The sequence below is a fragment of the Nycticebus coucang genome, chromosome 2, assembly GCF_027406575.1.
Source record: "Nycticebus coucang isolate mNycCou1 chromosome 2, mNycCou1.pri, whole genome shotgun sequence".
NCBI classification, from domain to species: Eukaryota; Metazoa; Chordata; class Mammalia; order Primates; family Lorisidae; genus Nycticebus; species Nycticebus coucang.
Genome location: NC_069781.1, coordinates 75,722,394 through 75,738,165, shown reverse-complemented (window position 1 = coordinate 75,738,165; position 15,772 = coordinate 75,722,394).

Sequence of the window (15,772 nt, the reverse complement as noted above, 5' to 3'; positions counted from 1 at the left end):
ACAACACCTGGCTATTTTGTTGTTGTTGTTGTTGTCATTATTGTTCAGCAGGCATGGGCCAGGTTCGAACCTGCCAGCCCCAGTGTATGTAGCCGATGCCCTAACCACTGAGTGATGGGCACAAGCCTGGTCTATCCATTTTTATATAATTTTATCAGCCTGAGCAATCAATGAGAATTATGTTTTATAAAACAAATTTGGAATGTCCTTTTCTCGGCTTTGGAATAGTTTAAGAATTCTTAATATTATCTAATCTTTAGAAGGTTTGATAGACTTTCCCTGTGGCACCATCTGGGCCTGGTGCTTTTCTTGGGGGAACTCTTTAAATATCTCTTCTATTTTCTTCTCTAAAAATTGGTCAGTTTATAGTTTCTGCCTCTAATAGGGACAATTTTGTAAGCTGCATTAAAAAAATTTTCTATTTATGCTTTCAGTTTTATTTCCATAAAGTAGTACAAAGCAGTTTTAAATTTTTTAAATAATTTCCTCTCTTACAATATCTATTTCTCCTCGTCAATTCTATTTTTGTGCACTTGTGCTTTCTCTATTTTCTTTTTTTTACAGATTAGCTAATGGTTTCTTTTTCGTTGATTTATCTCAAAGAACAAGAACTTGAAAATGTGTTCAGTTTTTCAGCTTTCTAATCCTTCATTGCTACTTTTAATTCCTTCCTTCTCTTTTCTCTTAGTTTGAGTGTTACTCTTACAACTTTCGGGTTATGCATTTATTTATCTTTGTTTTCTTTTTATTCATAGGATAATTTAGTGCCAAAATTTCTCTTTGACTATTGTTTTAGCTGTATAAACTATGAAATACCATATTTGCATTTTCATTATATTTGAGGTACTTTAAGATTTTGTTTTTTATTTTTCATATGACTCAAGAGATGGCTAGTAGCTTATTTGTTTTGCTTGTTTTCAAATCTCCAGAGAGAAGCATCTGTTCTTACAATTTCTATCCCTGATTTCTACATTATGCTATTATACTTAAATGGATTTGGGAGTGATGATAAAAAATATGTAAAGGTGATAAACTTTTGGATGTCCACAAAATAAAAGGGGAACAAAACAAAGGGGGATTTATAAAATGAGAGGCAAAGGAGTCAGGTTACTGAATGCCCTATGAGAACCATCACTCCAAGCCCCCCCAATCTATCCTTTTAATTGCCTACTATAAGAATCTGCTAAATAGTAAGACCAATTTGACTGATCTAGACTAAATCAGAACATTTACTTATTTCTAATCATTTAGTACCTCTGTGACACTCCACTTTCCATAAATCCTTTTCATTCTCCAAGCAATTGATATATCCAATCCAGGAGATAATCTCATTTAGAGGAGCTATATCAGGGTTAATGCTTTTATACTCTAGGCCTCTTCAGCAGTCAAATGAAGCCTAATGGGTCCCACCTTAGAATAACACTTTTAAAAGCATAAAATAAAATACATAAGATTATTTTAAAAATTAGTATTGAAATACAGTTTTCAGAATAATAATATGTGCTTTCCTTATTAAGAATACAGATAATGAGATCTGGCTGTGGTTCTAACAATTGCTATAATTTTGAAGCAGCGATGGGCAAAAGTATTTTGAGGTTGCTGCAGTTATTACTATACGGTATGAAAATATCCAGGGTTTTATTAATGATAAAATTTGATGATAATACTACTGTGGTTTGTTATCTGCGTTTAAAATTGAAGGCAATATTAAGTTTCAGGTAGAAGTCAGAATATGAGGAATGGGGAGAGGAGGGGGGAGGATAGACGGAGGGAGGGTGATTGGTGGGATTACACCTATGGTGCATCTTACAAGGGTACATGTGAAACTTAGTAAATGCAGAATCTAATTGTCTTAACACAATAACTAAGAAAATGCCAGGAAGGCTATGTTAACCAGTGTGTTGTAAATATGTCAAATGGTCTATAAAACTAGTGTATGGTGCCCCATGATCGCATTAATGTACACAGCTATGATTTAATAATAAAAATAATAATAATAAATAAAAATAAAATAAAAATTGAATAAACTAAAAAAAAAAAGGCAGTGAAAATATGTATTTTTCCCAATCAAGCTCCATGGACTGTCTGAAGTCTATCCATGGTAACTTGTGAGTCTTTGGATTCTACCCTAGAAACCTCTAGAAGTTAAACTTCTTCCATCTTTCCACTGACATTAGAATTCTGGTCTCCCTTACTAGAGAATGGAGAAAGAAAATAGAGTGCTTTCTCTGCTTCCAATTACCATTCACCATCCACTCCAAGAAGGTGAGCCACATAAGCAAAGTACTTCGTCCTCCTAGTTTGCATTCAATTCTCCAGTCTCAAACCATGGCACATTGCCTCTTTAAGTTTACTATAGTTCTGCATCATGCAATTGTTGATCCAAAGTTAAGACTTCAGCTAGAGTCCCTCATACACTAAGACTATATTGTAAGAATACAGTCTTCTCACAATATCATCTGCTTGTTCTTCACTGGAGTTATAATTATTTTACCATAATTTAATTTTGTATAACATCCTAATCCTGATGGCAAATATTCCCATTCTGAATCTTGAAAACCAGTTATGCAACCTTCCAAAAATCCTGTATTTCCCAACGTCCCAGGTTCTCCCTCACTATGTAAGGGCCACTTTTAGCCAAGGTTCCTATGACTTTCACATCTCTAAATAACTGCTGCTTAATATGTTGAATTCAGTCAGTTATTTTGTTTTCTATAAGAGACTGTCAACCAAACATTAGGTATTCATTCAATGGAATATTTGGAGCACATTTCAGATAACTCAAGTCTCCCACTGGTAAATACACAGATAACCAAAACCTCTCATCACACCTGTACCTCTCTAATGCCTCCCTGGTGATTGTGGCCAGGTGTGTGGCATCTACCCAAGTCCACCACTAGGTCAGGAATTCCACCTCACACTCCAAACTGACGTCATCCCGACTTACTATTTTTATTCTCAGTCAAAAGCTTTCATGCCACCAATATTGAGTATATACATTCCCATAAAAACATGCCTTCTCTATAGTCAGAATAACTCCCCATCCTTGAGAAGAGCTTATTTTCCTTGGAGTGAGAGACATCCATCCCATCATAATTATATAAGTGTGGTGATTTATAATTTTCAAACTTCCTGGAAAGAACCCAGAAAAATCTAATGCAACCAAATAGGCTAACTCAATCTAGCCGTCTTTCCAATATGCCAGATTGTCTCATTTAAAAGTTGAAGGTGGATTTAGTTCACAGGGTCTCAAAATATTCAGTTGACAATTTTCTTACTATAAAATGTTCAGCGTTCTCCCACACTTGACAATTTTTTAAAGTGTCTGTCTCAAGGACAAGTATCTTTATTATGATGATATATCCTGTCTGAGCAAATATTTCCTGGATTTGCAATTCTGTGTTGTTAGCCATGGTCATTTGGTGATCTATCTCTAACTCCAAGGTCCACAGGAATATTAAACCATATTTTCATTCGGTCTGAGAGAAATATAATCTGACTCCCCACATTGTACTGAGATAATGCAGCACAAATGCTGTGTTAAAAGGCATTGGCTGTGTCTGTGCAGAGAGAAGTAGTTATAAATTGAAAGCAATAGTGAATTGTCTAGATATTTGTTTTCTGTTTTTAAATAAACCACATGCACATTATTTCAAAACATGAATGTAATTGACTGTTTTGTGTATTCACTTCCTGTGGCTGCTGAAACAAATTTCCACAAACAGGATGGCTTGAAACAACATGAATTCATCCTCTCCCAGTTCTGCAGGCCACAAGCCCCAAATCAAGGTGTCAGCAAGGCCGTGTTCCTGCTGGAGGCTCAAAGGGAGAATTCACTTGCCTCTTCCGGTTCCAGTGGTTCCAGGTGTTTCTTGACTTGAGACTTGTTCTGCCTCTCCGATTCCTGCCTCTGAGGGCACCCGCCCTCCCTCTTTCCTGCCTGTAATCTCCTCTGCCTACCTTTTATAAGGATACTTGCGATTGGATTTAGGTATCACCCAGATAATACAGGCTAATCTCTCCTCTCAAAATCCTTAACTTAATCACATCTTTTCCCATATAAGGTAATAGTCACTCTCTCACCATACAAAGTAATATTCACAGGTTCTGGGGATTAGGACAGGGACACATCTTTTAAGATGTCACTACTCGGCGGCGCCTGTGGCTCAAGGAGTAGGGCGCCGGTCCCATATGCCGGAGGTGGCGGGTTCAAACCCAGCCCCGGCCAAAAACCAAAAAAAAAAAAAAAAAAAGATGTCACTACTCAGTCCATACATTTTGATTTATATAATCCATGAAATATGAAAGGGTAGATTTTTTTCCTCATAGAAAACCAACTAACATAATCTCTAATATGTTGGGTTATTATTGTAATGGAAAATTTTTGTAGTCTACAACATATTGTAATGTCTTTATTAGGGGTGGTTTTTATAAGTCAATTATTAAAGAAAATATATGTTCATATTTTAAAACCAAGAATAAAATGATGTGTTTTTCTGTACATGTCTGCTCCATCCTTGTTGCAATCGACTATATTATTTACTATTAAGTCAGCAGTAGGTGTAAAAGAAAAGTTTTTTTTAATGTTTTTCCTGATTCCACTGATGACATTTAAATTGTGAAAATCATACTATTCCAAGATAAAACAAAGCACATTACATTTAGGCCACTTTCACATACTCTGAATCAATTTCATTGCAAACATTCTGACCTACTTTAAAGAAATGATACATGAAGATTGCTATACCTTTAAGACAGAGCTCAAAACATAACTTAAAAATTCTTAAATGCTATATTTTTATCTAGTGTTTTTATGGCTGTTACTATTTTTATAATTTACTGCTGTCTTTAAACGAGAATTAAAAGTGTTACTAGCAAAATGTGATAATCTAAGACGCAGAATCTATCAGTCTCAGGAGATCAGAATGTTTGAATCAGACAAATTCACCCGGCCCTATACGAATTTGAGAACATCATATCATTTCTACTTGTCATTTGATCACTAACCCCCAGGCTTTTGGTTTAGAGTACATAAGGACTTTTTTTCTCCTGAAATCATTATTTTCTCCTTAAACATAATTTTTTTTCTGACATGAAGGCAGATTAAGTATTTTTTTAACCTTACAAAGCATAAACATCATAGAATTGTTACATCCTCTCAGGGAACTTGAGTGTGATTTTGTAATTCATTTGAAATACTCAGTTTTTTTCTATTTGTGCTCCAAAATAAAATCTTTCCCCATGTGTCTTGATTTTATTTATTTTATTCATATTGTTTATGAAATATTAGCATAGTTCTAAAATTCAGAACTGCACAAAAACACATATTTTAAGAAGTATCAACCCTGTTCTGCCCTTTTCGCCCCATTCCCACTCACCCCCTTCAAGTAACCAATGTCATTAGTCTCTAATTTATCTTCCCTTTTTTTCTTTCTGATACAAGTCTTCAGATATAAGTATTTTCCTATTTCTCCATCTTCCTTATACAAACGCAGTGGGCTAGAGTCTCTTCCACTTTGCCTTTTTTTAGAACTTCCTCATTCATTTATTTTACAACTGCATCATTCCCCTTTGTGTATATGCAATCAATATTCACTGTTTTGGCATTTAAATCATTTCCACTACTGTGAAATTATGAACAATATTGCAATGGAAAACTTGATATGCACAGATATATCTTCATATTGTTAAAAAGGTGCCTTCAGGGTAAATTTCTAAAAATGGAATCGCTAGATTAAAAGGTGACTACTTACATACTCGCTGTTCTTTGTGTAGAAACTGCCAAACTCCCCTCCGTAAGTATTATACCAATTTTCATTTCTACCACCAATGTTAAGAGTGCCTACTTTCACAAAGCCTCAAAAACAGAATATATTGTTATATATTTTAATTTTTGCCAATCTAATAGACAAGAAATTATATTTTAGTGTATTTTAGGCAAAGTAATCATGTGTTGAAGGTCCATTTTTGTATTTTTTCTGTGAATTGTTTCTTGCACATATCTTTTGCACAGTTTTGCATTAATTTTAGTCTTTTTCACTTATTTTTAAAGATTTTCTTATATACTAAGGATATTAACAAGTATTTTCTCTCAGCTCATCAGTTGTGATTTGAATTACATTTTCATGTTGTTAAATTTTGTTATAATTTTTTATTGCATCCATATTTTGATGTTCTTAAGTCTATTTCTGAACTTTTTATTTTATTGCATTGATTTGTCTTTGTGTTTTCACTTTAGAGGCTTTGTAATGTGTTTTAATGTATAATGCGGCTACATTATCTATTTTTCATATACACTCTAATATCAACTTATCTAAACTTATTTTTTAACAAAAATCTTACTGGTATTCATTAGGATTGTGTTAAATTTATAAACTAACTTAGGGAGAATCGACATCTTTATCTGAATCATCCTTTCTAAGAACAGGAGAAGAAAGTCTTCAGTTTCGTCATATACATTTGTGTCTATTGGGAGTGTTTTGAAGATTTCCTCTTTTTTTTTTTTTGCAGTTTTTATTTTTTATTTTTATTTATTTATTTATTTGGCCAGGTCTGCGTTTGAACCCACCACCTCTGGTATATGGCGCCAGCGCCCTACTCCTTTGAGCCACAGGCACCACCCAAGATTTCTTCTTTTTGTTTTTGCAAATTCTGAGTCGAATTCATTTTAAGTATTTAATCATCTTTGTTGCAATCTAAATGGGGTTTCTCTACTATTATATCATCACAATGGCTTTTGCTTCTATACCTGAAGATAATTTCTTTATAATAATTTTATATTCTGCCACTTTCCTGAATTCTTCTGATTTGAGAAAGTGTTACCATTGTTCTCTAGGGTTTTCCAGGCACCTGATCATATCATAATCTGTAAATAGAGAGTTTTATTTCTCTCTTTTTTTTTTCATTTCTTATCCCTCTAATTGCCTTGGTTATTATTTCCAGGACAAGGTTAAATAATAGGAGATAGTAAGTAAACTTCCCTTGTTCCAGCTGTTCTTGCTTTTAGTAAAAGTACCTCTAGTATTTTCCCATGGTGAAAGAATAAGCTTCAAGAATAAGTTATATATCAAGTTGGATTTAGTCCAAAGAATTTTAGCAGCTCTACAGATATTCATATGTTTCTTTTTCTCCTTTGATCTGTTGGTGTGTTGTATTATTTTGCTAGATTTCCCAATAGTGAACCAAGCTTACATTCCTGAAATAAATTTCACTTAGTCATAGTTTATCAGCTTTTTTTACTGTGGGGTTAGATTCTGTTTGCCAATGTTTTATTAAGTATTTGTACATCATTATTCATAAGTGGCCTTGGTAACGACTTTCTCATACTGTCATTAGCATATTTGGTTCTCAAAAAGAATTCTAATCATCTGGAATAAGTTATACTCAATCTATCTGGTCTTAGAAAATTGGTGGGATTCCCCTGTGAAATTCTCTAAGCCTGGTGCTTTCTTGTAAAGGGGCTCCCTTATAGCCTTTTCTATTTCTTTGGTGTAAATTGGTCTCTTTACACGAAGTCATTTCTTTTTTATTTTCTTATTTCAGGTTAATGTGAGGGTACAAACTAGGTTATGATATTTGCATTTATCAGGTAGAGTTCCTCTTGCAATTGTGTGCCATATACCCTTACATTGTGCCCATTAAGTGGGAGCACACCAATCCATCTCCTCTCCTCCAAACCTCAGAGTCAAATTCTTTAGGAAACTGTCCAACACATATAGGTTTTTTAATTTATTTGCACACATGTTGGCAAAGGAGTCTCTAAAGATTTTTGAAAATTGTTCTGTGTTCAGGCTGGATGCAGTGGCTCACACCTGTATCCTAGCACTCTGGGAGGCTGAGGCAGGAAAATCACGTAAGCTCAGGAGTTTAAGACCAGCCTGAGCAACAGTGAGACCCTGTCTCTACAAAAAATAAAGAAAAAATAGCCAGGCATTGGGTTGGTGCCTGTAATCCCAGCTACTCAAGAGGCTGAGGCAGGAGGATTCCTTGAACCCAAGAGTTTGAGGTTGCTGTGAGCTAGGCTGATACCACAGCACTCTAGCCTAGGCAACACAGTAAGACTCTGTCTCAAAAATAATAATAAAATAATAAATTTTTCTGTTTCAATTATTATTTCCTCTTGCTGATTCTTATTTTAAACATCTATGCTTTCCTTCTTTATTTATTAGTTAGTGGTTTTATATTTTTGTTAACTTCTTCAAAACCCAGCCAAGGTATTGCCTTATTAATATCTACTTTTGCTTATTATTTCTCTTTTTCTTTTTTTTTTATTTTTTGACATATTATAGCTTTTTGAGTTGGGAATTTGTTCATTTTCATTCTTTTCAGTTTTATTAACTAAAGTGTACAAGGTTATGTTTTCCTGTAATCACTATGTCAACATATAATATTTTTCCATTCTCATCCTCACTTGCTTCAGTGTTAGATGTACAATTAAGCACATTAAATTCTCATCAATACTTTACTGATGATCATCCATTCATTTCTTAGCGGGATTCTAGTAGATGCTCAGCAATGGCTCCTGAATGTAAATTCTTAAACTCTTGTATATTTAAAAAACACAACACTGCTGCCTTATTGAGGATGCATTTGTATCTTTTTTTTGAACCCGGCATTGCTTTTGCACATATAAAGCTGGCCTCTCCGTAATCTTGCCTTTGTAAGATGTTTTATCATTTTGCCTTGTAGTTCTAAGGATTTTTTTTAACCTTTATAAAGTCTAATAGTTTTCCTCAATTGGTCTCAGTTGTTATGAATCAATATTCTCTGAGCTCTTTCAACACATAGCTTCCTATATTTTACTTATAGAAAATGTATTTTTTAAAGAATCGGTTTTAAATATTGTGTTCCATTGTTTTATATGTCTTTTTTTCAGAGATTCCATTATACCTAATTAGATCATCTTTGCCTATATTTCAAGTACTTTCTCTCTTAATCTTTTTATTTCTTCTTTAATTTTTTCCCCTATTGTTATCTCGGTAGTTTTGTTGATTTTCTTCCATGATCTTATTGTGTTTTCAATTGACTCTCTCATTCCCTAGGGATTTTTAAAATTCATTTCCCATATGACTTAGACTTCAATGTTTTTCTGAAGTCAATCAATTCTTATTTTAGTTTTTCTTGTTTTGCATCCATTTTATTTCTTGGTGTTTTAATTTCAGTTTCATAGTGGTTTGTTTTTCATATCTAGAAATGCTTATTGAGAATATTTCATTCACTTTCATTTAGTGGGTGGAATTTTTGTCAGCTGAATTAATTTGATTCTCATTTTCTGCTATATTTTTATATTGGTTATATAGGATTGAAAACTGTGCTTCTGAAATCACACTTTAGAAATTAATAAAGGGGGTGCAAGGTGAGAACCAAGTAGGGGTCTAAACTCTCTAAAGGCACAGGCACGGTTAAAAATAATGATCAGCCATTGTCCCCTAGTTTGCTTTCCTGTACTTGCTACTCAAGAGTCACATAGATGATGGTCATAAAGATTCTTAAGTTTCTCTATAGATAACATCACCTTTATGAAACCTAAGGCCAGTTTTCAAGATATCTTCCAGGCCCTGCCTTCCAGTGGACTGGCTGACCCACCAGACCACTGGCCCAAACGGAGGAACTGAATCAACTTGTATTGCAACTCCTACCCAGGAACTGCCTCAGCACAAGAAGACAAGGTCTACACCTCTACAGTTTCCTACCCACCACTTCTGAACTCAGCCAATTAGCAGACCGAATTGCTTAGCCCTTTGCCTGCCACACTATCTTTTAAAAGTCTCCAAAATTTTCAGGGAGATGGACTTGAGAAACCCTCACGTCTCCCTCCTTGGCACTCTGCAGTCGTAAACTCTTTCCCTGTGGCAACCCCTGGGGCCTCAGAGCACTGGCTCTTCTCTATGCAGCAAGCAAGGCAACACAGCCAGGTGTTACACCTCTGCATTTCTCTGTGCAGGGCTGGTGGTCTGCGGTGATTTAAGATACACCAAGTGCAAGAGCTCTGTTTTCTTATTTCCACTTTTTTGACTTGTAGAATTGCAAATGTGCTTTCTTGCTTTTATTTCCCTTTAGCTTTTGGCTTTCAAAGAGGTGTTCCTTTTTAAAATGCTGTTTGCAAGTATTACCTCTCCAAGATTGCCTCTTGACACACTATGCAATTTTAAGTTCCTCCTTCTTGTCAGTTTTGTAACCGAGCATGTCCCTTTTTCTTCTTGGGTATTTTCAGTTTGGGTGCACTTTCTCCTCCTGGCGCTGGTCTTAGATTAGTGTCAGGCCCGCTGCTAGTGCTTCCTTCCCTATTCCATGCAATTGTTTAGCAACTTCCCCTGCACTTCACAAGGATCGTGGCAGAAGCATAAGAGATAAATCATGGGGATTTGGGGTTCATTTTTGTATTGTCTCCTGAAGTTTGGAAATGATTTGCCTTCCTTTTATAGTAAGAGCATGAATTTTGGTTCCTCTTCTTCACATTTATGTGTTTGGGGAGGATTTGTTGGGGGATTAAAATTTACACCGTCACCTCAGTTACTCATAAAATTAAAATGTTTAATAATATTGTGCCACCACATAAAACATTTCTAATGACTGCCAACTGTGACAGCTCTAGTTTTCTACTCTTGTCCTAATACATACCCCTAAAACACAACTACTAATTCTCTAGTAAATGATTGCTACAGGCCGCACTGCCTGAGAGACTGGGTATCTTTGAACCACAGAAGACTTACGTGTATTTGAGGGGCTTTCCGAAAAGATGCCTCCCCAGTGGCTAACTAGATGAACTTGAAAAGTTGAGACAAAAAGGAAAAGCGGAATGTTGGCTAGCAATTACATGGCTCATAGGTATCCACTGAAAGGCTTCTCCTGAGTAAAAGATGTAATATTTGGGTCTTGCCATAGTTGAGTTACGTTTTGGTTTTATACATTTCAGAGAGATAAAAATTACACGGAAAGTCAAACAGCAATACATGGAGGCATCCCCACGGTTGGGATGGCCCCCAAAGGTAGGACTTCCCAAGTGAGGCATTACAGGTTATAGGCAGGTTTAAAGATTCTTTGATTTGTTACGGAAATGAAGCTTTGTCTAAAAGCTTGGAATGTTTTCAGGTAAGGAAGTGTGTTAATCAGAAACAAACTACTGGACATATACCAGACATACACCCACACTCAAGTGATCTCTTAAGTAAATTGATGACCGGCCAGTAGGTTTTAAACTTTGTCCTACATAGCTTTAGGCCTGTTCACGACTTAAAAAGGTCTCTCTAAGAAAGGGAGAGGTCAAGGCACATCTGGCCTCTCTTCTGACCCAGCTCACATTTAGGATATTTCTGGGGTCCCCTTAGTTCATTCCATCAGTGGGGGTGGGGGGCTGATTTTCTGTTAGTTTATAATTTTTTCTAGCCTTCACTACTCTCCCTCTCATGCTTCAGTTCTTCTCTGTTACTTGTCTCTCGTCTCATTCTACTGATACTGGGTGGCTGGTACCTTTAAGAGAAATTTCGTTCTAGGAATTTAAGAAAAAGTGGTTTGTAAACAGGGGACCACATCAGGAAGTAAAGGGGTGAGAATGTCCCTTTCTATAAGTTTGGGTACTCTCAGGTCTATCGACTACTGACAACAGTTCCTTGTCACTTAGGTAAAATGATCGAGAGAAAGTATCATAAAATAATTGGTTGTACTAATGGGATAGGCACAGAAATGTGCTTGATACATAATGGAAAATGAACGAATAACTACCAAAAATAATAAGGTGACTATTATTAATATTTTCCATCTCTGCTTGCCAATGACAAAGACTGCTTTGAAAAGGGTCTATTTAAACATTGTTGCGCTTACATCAAATACTATGATGTTCTTATTGCTCAGGCTTTAAGTTCCATGGAGTCTGAAGAAAGTCTTCTTCAGCTTTCTAAGGAATTTGATTCATTAGAAATTACAGTACCTTTTGAGAAATGAATGTTATCTACCAACTGCAAATTTGTGTAGCCCCATGTAAACTGAGCTAACTAAAAGCACAGCAATATGCTGAAGAAAGAATTGGTGGGGGGGCAGGGAGAATGGAAAAACTTGGAGATTATTTCTAAAACACTAAAGGAGGCTTTGTTGAAGAAGGCATTGCAAATTAGTGAAACTGCTTCCCTTCATTTCTCATGTTATTATTTTAAAGTTCAGGCACATGTTCTGATTAGGAGGAATTTGCACCAAGAAGGGCAAAATTAGCAAATAAAAGCAAAGAGGAACTTGATTAGTTTATAAGAAAGGTTACAGATAAATTAGCTCACCGTAATAATGGCTGAGAAAAACCTGATATAAATTGCAGGTCCATATTTTCTAAGGGATTAGACACTTTCTGCCCTGGAAGCTGTGTAACTACACTCACCACAACAGGCCCTAAGTGGAAAGCTTCCTAGAAATACAGAAAGGATAAAGACTTTAGTTCTGAACCTGAAGAATCTAAAAAGGAAGAAGCCACATGAGAGTTTGGGGAATGGAAAGAAAGCAGACAGTACTCTGAAAATGCTTCAACACCAGATAATGTGTTAACATTCTACCTGGAACATCAAAGAATCAAGTGCTTTGTGGGGGTTGGGGAGCTTGGGAGGCTCTCTTGTAAGCTAAAAAGAAAAATTGCAACTATTCCTGCCCATCAAGAGATAAAAATCATGTAAGTTGTATAAGAGAATGCATTCTAAATACTCTCTAAGTAGATGGGAGACTGGAACGGAGAGAGGACAGTGGGCCACTGGCCAGTAGAGCTGCAGCCCGGCTCTTTGTGGACTAGTTGGGTGAGTTTGTCATGTTTTCCACCTCCTTGAACAGCAGTCTCTTCCAATGCTATTATTCTATAGATTAAAAACCTAATAGTCGTTGCCTATAGTTGATACATTCTCTGCTCTTCTGATATTCCTAAAATTTAAATAAACAGAATTTGTATCCTGAAGGACATGCCATCTGTAAAAGCAGGTTACTAAAAATTCCTTCTCTTTGGAGAAAAAAACCTGTAAGATCAGAAATGAGTGGCCTTGTAAGGAAAAAAATCAGCTTTATCCACAGAAAGTTCATGAAGCAATTAAACAGACTTTGTGTTTTCCCCGCACAGGGAAGCACGATGAAATCTCAGACTCCAGACCCTGACAGCTGGGGTTGCATCGCAGCTCTGCTCTTTCCCACTCTTGTCTCAGGCCAGTTCCTGAACTACGCTTCAGTCTTTTCCCAAGTGAAGCAGGCATCTTCCCTTAACTTCAATGGGCATTCACAAATGCCTTGGGATCTGTAATGTCATTCACTGGCCTTGGTGAGACCAGGCACTCACACAGTGCATACTCACTTTCCTCTTTTCCATTCCAGTTTATGGATTTTCATTAATCTTTGATTTTCTGACACCCAAGTTCCAAAGGCATAGGTGTTCTCTCACACTCGTACAGAGTCTATCTCCATATCTTTAAAGTATAAATTCTAAACCCAAGCCTGTGTAACTGTCAAGGTTTGTGAAATATGTTTTCGATGCCATAAAACATAGTTAGTACAGAAAATAGCAATATCCACGGAATGCACTAGTTGTTTATCCCCCAAGGATGCATCAAATCCGGTAAGGGCTCTGGCTTCCTTCCTTCCATCCTTCTTCCTTCCTTTTCTCCCTTCCTCCCTCCCTTCTTTCTTCCCTCTTTCTTTCTCCTTTTTTCATTTGGTATCAACTTGTTTCACTCTATAAAGCTTCACTGTCCTTTCTTGCATTTGAAACAGCCGTTCAGTTTGTCTCCCCTGTGAGTGACTTAATAAAATTATTATTTTATTATTTTTTTTTTTTTGTAGAGACAGAGTCTCACTGTACTGCACTCGGGTAGAGTGCTGTGGCGTCACACGGCTCACAGCAACCTCTAACTCTTGGGCTTACGCGATTCTCTTGCCTCAGCCTCCCGAGCAGCTGGGACTACAGGCGCCCGCCACAACGCCCGGCTATTTTTTGTTGCAGTTTGCCCGGGGCTGGGTTTGAACCCGCCACCCTCGGCATATGGGGCCGGCGCCCTACTCACTGAGCCACAGGCGCTGCCCTAATAAAAGTATTTTAAACAGTATCTGAAGATAAATACACAGTAAAATTTACTTTTGATACAGCTCTGAACCTCAAAGAAGAAACACTAACTAAGCCTTCACATAAAGAAATGAAGTCATGATAAGATAAACATGACAAAAAATAAAATAAAATAGAACTTGCCAAAACAGGGTCTGTCTTCTTTAGAAATAAGGGCCCCTGCCACTCTGCTCCCCAAAGCAGAGATACGACCTGGAAGCCAAAGCAAATTGGAGCTGATTTCCTGTTCCATTCATCACTGCAGCTCTGCTGAGAGATTTTCATATACTTTTACATACACTACACTAGTTCTGCAGTTCAACTGCAAACACCCTAAGGGAGTGGTTCTCAACCTGTGGGCCGCGACCCAAAGGAACTGTATTAAAGGGCCGCAGCACTAGGAAGGTGGAAAACCACTGCTCTAAGGGTTTCATGGAAGACTTGTATCTGATAACTAATTTTAAAAAGAAAGATTCTTCACATGGTGTTCAGTAATGAAACCTATTAGAAGCATAACATACATTTTTTCCAAGCAGGCCTGTAGAAAGTCCAGCATAGAACAGAGACCCTGATGGCTTCTGAATGGCACCAGAAGAATGCAAGCTCTATGAAAGTAGCAACTTTGTTTTAATTTTTTTTCTCTTAAATAATCATTCGACATTTTATTTGGTGCCACATTTGCGGAGCGCATTACTTAACCTTTCAAACTATGTAATCACAAAGCGATTAGCTTAGTGTACATGCAAGGATATTATAAATGAAAGAAATAATATATAATAAAAAGAAGATGGTCAAATAATGCCTTCCTCAAACAACATCACCAAATAAAATAAAATATTGAATCACCGTTATGTACTGGCAACTTTGTTTGGTCCATTGCTCATGGCAGGCAGACTCTCAGAAGGCCTTCATCACCCTCCCCCGCCTGGATTCAGGCCCTGTGGAAACCTCTCCTCTGGAGTGGGGACTGGCCTGGTGACTAATCAACAGAATGCAATAAAGGCCATGGGATGTGTAATCATTCCATGATTAGACTAAATAAAAATGAGACTTCGATCTTACTGATTTAGAGAAAGCAAGTTGCTATTTTAGGTAAGCCCATGTATGGAGGAATTGAGGGTACCAGTGAGTAGCCAGCAAGGAACTGAGTCCCTCAGCAAACAACCCTTAATGAACTGAATTAAGCTGACAACAACACAGTGGGCTTAGAAGGGGAACCTTCTCCAGGCCAGTCTTTACATGATACCTTGGCACTAGCCAGAGTCTTGCTTGCAGCTAAGGGAGATTCTGAAGCAGGGGACCCAGGTAAGCCCTGCCAGGACTCCTGCCCACAGAAACTATGAGATAATAACTGTGTATTGTTTTAAGTCACTACGTTGGTCATGATTTGTTATGCAGCTAAAGATAGCTCACATGCTGTTATTTCCTCAGTGCCTTGGAAAGTGCCTGCCTCAGAGTAGGTCTATAAGAAATATAAATTGCATAAATCAATAAATGAAAATAATTCCTGTCACTGACATGAAGAGAGTTACTCAAGAATGTTAGTAAACTGTTCCTCACAGTGCTACAGTATACAACACAACCGGGTCAGTAAACCCAATTTCCTACATTAAACATTTTAACAGATGCAATTTTCTAAAATAAACATGCAGTAAGTAAATACAATTTCCCATAACAAACATGTTAAACAAGCTATTCAGTCATCATAATAGCCTC